Below are 5,936 nucleotides of genomic sequence, written 5' to 3' on the forward strand. Positions count from 1 at the left end.
CTCCCTCCCTCCCTCCCTCCCTCCCTCTCTCAGTTTATTTTTGAGTCAGCGTGTCAAGTAGTCAAGTAGTGCAGGCTGGCCTCTAACTTCATATGTAATCTCAGAACATCTTGAGTTCATGATCTTCTTGCCTCTGCCTCCCGAGTGCTAGAAGTACAGGAATCAATCACTACACTCAATTTTATTAGAGACAAGCTCTCACAAGATGTATAGGCGAGGCTAGCCTGGAACTCCATATATAGCCAAGGCTAGACTGGAACTCCATATGTAGCCAAGGCTTGCCTTGAACTCATGCTCCTTCTGGTGCTACCCTCAAGTGAGGAGATTGTAGGTACATGCCTCCATGCTCTTGGCTTCACAGAATAGAAAAAGGATGTCCGCAGACCTCAGGATTTCTTCATTTGTCCAAGCACTGAGGGATTAACGATTGGCACTATTTCAAAATTCTATGCAAGGAGCTAATAAGTCCAGCTCAGGTCTGATGTCTTCTCTGGTCCAACCAGTTGGGTTGGGGGTAGGGAGAACACAGTCTAAGCTTTCCACCAGAGTGGAAAGGCAGAAGATCTTACTTTGCATAGCAGGATGAGGACTTCCTGTAGCATTTGAGCCCCAGGCTATGTGGCTCACAAGTCCCTACCTGTCCTGAACAGTTTGTCCTCAATGCATTAAGGCACGGAGATCTCCAGTCTAAACTCAAGGGAGCGGGTCTAACCTGGCATCCTATCAAATACCTGGGTTTCAGAAACTCCAGTGATGGCAACAGGACATGTACCACCTAAGGTGAGAAGCAAGCTTCACCTGTGCAGGGTGACCCCTGTGACCCTGGAGGAGGAGGATAGCCTGTGTGGAACTGGTGACCTTAAGAAGCAACACACCTGTAAAGAAGGAGTGAAAATCCAATTCCTGGCATCAGGGGTGCGTGGCCTACATTCAATGTGACCTCTGCTCTTGGGGGGGTCTGTGGGAAAAGAGAGGCTGAAAAATGACAGAGGTGGGGTGGGGAGAGCTCAAGAAAGCAGCCCACTCATTAACACCACAGGTGTAGAGGTTTGCTGACCTGAGCCTTCTTGATGACCCTTTTAGGGACAGAGTCACAACTAGGGATCTGCACACCCTGGTCACTATCCTGTGTCTCTTGCTGCACAAGGTTCTGAATCTTGTGACCAAGCCAGGAAGGAGTAAGTAAATTCCTTTCAGAAGGGCTGTGGTTTGGTGCCCCTTGGACTCCACAGTTAATCCCAAATGTGAAGCTGCTGGCTGCCAAAGCCTACCCTGCCCCTCACCAACCCCCCCCCACCCCCCATGGACCAAGAAAGGATTAAGGAGTAATTGGTTAGGCAGGTTATATCCTCTAAGCACATTCTTAGGGCTGCTCTGTGAGGCTTCTTTTAGGCCTGAACCATATTTTTTGGAGTCCTAAGGAGAATGATCTAGGCCATGCCGTTCCTGGTCTGTCTGAGATCAGCAGGAAGTCCTGCATCTAGGTGGTCTTGAAGACCCAATGGATTTAGCCTGTCAGAGGCAGGCTTACTTTGCCAATTAGAAAAGTCTGTTCTGGGAGCCGGTCCTGGCTTTCCATTGTTATGGTAAATACCATAGCTGGAAGCACCTTGGGAAGGAAGGGGTTTGTTTCATTCATTCACAGCCTACTGTCCAATGAGAAAAGCTGCTTCCTGGCTTCCTTTCCCTGGTTTGTTCAGCTACTTTTCTTATGTAACGCAGGACCACCTGCCCAAGTGCGGATCCACACACAATAGGCTGGGCCACCCCGCGTAATCAATGATGAACCAAAAAAGTGCTTCACAGACTTCGCTACAGTCTAATCTGATGGAGGCAGTTTCTGGATCCCCAGATGACTCTAGCTGGTGCCAAGTTGACAGAAGACAAGGCCCCATAAGGACATAAAATTTGGTATATTGTAACTTAATCACCTCTAGTGTAGTCCTGGTGATGGCTCATAGCTTTTGGGTTTATTTATACTTTCTATTTTTACTTATTTATTCTCTCTGTGTGTGCATATGCATGTGTGTTTGTGTGAGGATGTCTTATTATTCTACTGCAGAGGTTAGTACTGAATTCAAGCACTGGGCTCAAGGAATCCTCTCATTTCAGCTTTTTAAATGTCTAAGATACAAGTATGGCCACCGCGGCCAGTTGTACTATGTGGCTCCCCACCCCCACCCACACCACCTTTTATCCCTCCCTTCCTTTCCCTTCACCTCACCCAACAGTGTCTTCTGATGTGACCCAGGCTGGCCTTGAACATCTGATCCTCCTGTCTCAGCTTTTCAAGTGTTGGGATTTCAGACATGCACCTGGAGGTTAGTACTTATTTACAAATTGGTAGTAAACATGTTCAGAGAGCACCAAGTTCAAGAACACACAGAAGTATGCACAGTTAGGAGGTCTCCCTCCCAGCCCAGGCCCAGGAGGCCCCAGTGGTAACTGGAAGCCATGTCTATGTTGCTCCAGAGAACCAACTGATGGACACTAGCTGGTGAAGTGAGGAATTTTCTGAAAGCTAAATGGTTGGCTTCTGTCTTACTCCAAGTTTCTATTGCTGTGGTAAGGCACCTTAGGGAGGACAAGGTTTATTTCAGCCTGTAACTCTCAGATCACACTTCATCACCAAAGGCAGTCAGGGCAGGAATTGAAGACGGGAACCTGGAGGCAGGAACTGATGCAGAAGCCACGCAGGGGTGCTGCTCATTGGCTTGCTTCCCATAGCTTGCTCTGTCTGCTTTCTTCTACTAACTAGGACCACCCAAAATCGGCTGAGCCCTCCCACACCAAGCACTAATGAAGAAAATGTCCCACAGGTTTGCCTACAGACCGTTCTTATGGGGGGGCACTTTCTCAACTGGGGTTCCCTCATTTCACGTACTGTCTAGCTTAGCTTGTGTCAGGTTGGCAAACAAACAGACAAGCAAACCAAAAATCAAATCAAACCAAAAACAGTCAACCCAGAAACCTGCTCTTTATTCTACTGAGCCCTAGCCATTGCCAGACACATGCAGAGATACTGAGGGGCCATGGCATAAAACCAGCTTTGAGGGCAGAGGCTGGCTCCCCAACTAGTCCACATTCTCTTGGATCTTTGGCAAGACCCAGTTTCTCTGGTAATCGGGGAGAAGGAAGAGGGGTGGAGAGAAAGGAAAGGGAGGGGAAGGAAACAGCTCCACGACTCCTGGCCCGTGACCAGGCACATGCACTGCACATAAAATTTTTGCTAATACCGGCTCACATTTCTGACTTTTGACAGGGATACGAGCTACTTCAGAGCCAGACTGGATCCATCCTCAGCACCACTGTCTACCCATTAGTTGGCATGTGCCAACAGTTAATAATGCAACAGCCTGGCTCAAAGTTCTGGATACATGCCATGTCAGGCACCATACCCCACTTACTGAATTAGCCCAGTTCTTGCCATTGTCCTTGCAGCACAGAACAGGAACTGGAGCACGGAGAGCACATGGCTGGGTCCAAGCCAGAATGATGTTGCTGGTGTTTTAACTCAGGCACACTCTGTGTGACTAGCGTTGCCTGGTTTCCCCAGAACTTTCCTGGCTTTGTTATTTACTCATTCATTCATTCATTCATTCATTCGAGATATTGTTTTATTATGTAACCCAGGCTGGCCTAAAACTCAAGGTCATCCTCCTGCCTTGGCTTCTTGAGTCTTGGGATTTTACAGGTGTGGGTCACACACAACCTCTTTTAGTTTTAAGTTTGAATCTTCAACTTTATCCACTAGGATAAGCCTAATGGCTCAGCCTAGGGTGAAGTGAAGGAGTTTCCTGCTACAGTCACAAAATTAAAGAGATTGTCAAAAAGTAATCAATAGAAATAGTGTTTGGTTTTATTTTGTTTGATTCTGAAGGCAGTTTCTCTATGTAGACTTAGATGTCCTAGAACTCACTCTGTAGACCAGGCTAGCCTCAAACTCATAGATCCATCTGTCTCTGCCTCCCAAGTGCTGGGATTAAAGGTGTGTGCCCTATACCTGGCTTAGAAATGATATTTTGATGCAATGTTTAAAAACAAAACAAGCAGAGTGGTAGTGGTACTTGCCTTTAATTCCAGCACTCAGGAGGCAGAGGCAGGTGGATCTCTCTGAGTTTGAGGCCAACCTGATCTACAGAGCAAGTTCCAGGACAACCAAGATTACACAAAGAAATCTTGTCTCAAAAACTCATAATAAAAATAAAAATAGATACATTTAAATGCACACACACACACCAACTGCTTAGAATATATGGTAAACAAATAAACAAAATGTCACTATTGTCCCAAGATGCTTGGCAGCAGAGGAAGTAGACACAATGAAGAAAAGCCTGAGTGCTCTCAGGCAAGCCAGAAAATGGGGTGTCTTGCCCTCCTCTTTTCGTTCCTCCCAGTTGGCTCCAGAGAACCTTCTAGTGTTCCTGAGCTATAGACTGATGGCTGGCAGGTCTCAGGGGCAGTGGGAGAGCTGCTGCCAGGAGGTGTTAGTGGATCTTGCTATAGGCAATGCAGAGATGTCATCCAATGTAGATAGAGTGTGGCTCCCCAGGGGCAGGCTGTTGGAGGACAGACACCAAAGTGTTTCTCTTGGCTGCTCTAGGAGAGAGGATCTGCTAGATCAGGAAAGGCTCTCAGAAGCCATGTGCTGGAAAACTAAAGGTCCAATGCCAAGGCAAAGCTATCATGTCCCAGAGGAAACAAAGGCTCCATTGGCAGGGGACCATCTTCCTGGGCAGGGACAGAGAGAGAAGATATCTTCTCCATTAACTTCACTTGACCCTTCCCTCCCTCCCTCTTTGCAATCTTGGTACTTTTGAAGGTCATCACAGACTGGTGTGAGTGGTCTCTGCTCAGAGGCCAGAGCCCACACAGCCTCCCACCCATGGTTGCAGGGACCCGCTGTTTTCCTCTGGGAAGGATGCTCAAAGGCTGCTCCTTTGTGAGCCTCAGTTACAGATCCAGAGTGACTTCGCTTTTGTTTGGGTGTCTATTTTTGTATCCACTTTCCATCTCTAATTCTGAGATAGCTGGAGGTCTAAGTGCTGTGTTAGCGGCTTTGCCTCTTGCCTGATATTTATCAGAGCTCATTGTGGGATCTCAGAGAGCCGACCTCTTGACCTGAACTTTTCTGCTTCCTTCCTGCATTCCCGGTAACAGAATCACCTCTCAGCTGTTCAGGCTACATTCCTACCTGCCCCCGTATGTCTGTCCTCCCTTCTATCGGCAAGCAAGGTGGACTTGGCTTCACCTGGGGCTGCCCAGATGCCCAGGTTTTCTATGGACGTCTTCATTTAACATCTAAGGTCTCTGTACAAAGTTTGTTTGTTCCTTGCATTATGGGTACTCTTTCAAAACAGCGAGCACCTCTGTGCTTACCTGCCCTTGCTCCTAGTCCTTGGCACATTGTGTCTGCATCCCTCCAACATAAGCCTACCATAAGACAGGAACATCTAGATCTGAGTCCCTGCACCCAGGCTAAGGTAGGCTAACATTCATCCCCTGGAGACTGGGGCAGGAAGGAAGGAGTCCTGCACCAATGTAGTGAGTCCCAGGGCAAACCGTGCTATTAGTTACTTAATTTATACCTCTTTCTTTAAAAAAGATATTTGTGTTGTGTATCTGTCCATACACATGGCATGCATATGGAGGTCAGAAGACAACTTGTAAGAGTGAGTTCTCTCCTTCCACCATGTGATTGAACCTGGGGCTCAAACTCATGTCATCCATTTGTCAACAAGTGCCTTTACCCACTAAGCCATCTTCAGTTCCTTATCTACCTCCTTCCCCTCCTGCCTCCTTCACTACTGTCTCCCCAACTCTTTTCTCCTTCTCCTTCTTCTTCTCCTCCTCCTCCTTCTTCTCCTTCTCCTTCTTCTCTTCCTCTTCCTCCTCCCCCTCCTCCTCCCCCTCCCCTCCCCCTCTCCTCCTCCTTC

General features: G+C 47.7%; 1 long non-coding RNA gene across 2 annotated transcripts in view; it reads left to right on the forward strand.

Moving 5' to 3' along the window:
* LOC110293812 overlaps nt 1–1,898 on the forward strand; it is a 33,450-nt gene extending 31,552 nt beyond the window's left edge. For both annotated transcript variants that reach the window (XR_002377854.2, XR_003836661.1), the window contains exons 6-8: nt 743–915; nt 1,084–1,178; nt 1,723–1,898. This is a non-coding gene — a long non-coding RNA (uncharacterized LOC110293812). The remainder of the gene's footprint in view (nt 1–742; nt 916–1,083; nt 1,179–1,722) is intronic.
* The last annotated feature ends 4,038 nt before the right edge of the window (nt 1,899–5,936 follow it).

The sequence above is a fragment of the Mus caroli genome, chromosome 5, assembly GCF_900094665.2.
Source record: "Mus caroli chromosome 5, CAROLI_EIJ_v1.1, whole genome shotgun sequence".
Lineage (NCBI taxonomy): Eukaryota > Metazoa > Chordata > Mammalia > Rodentia > Muridae > Mus > Mus caroli.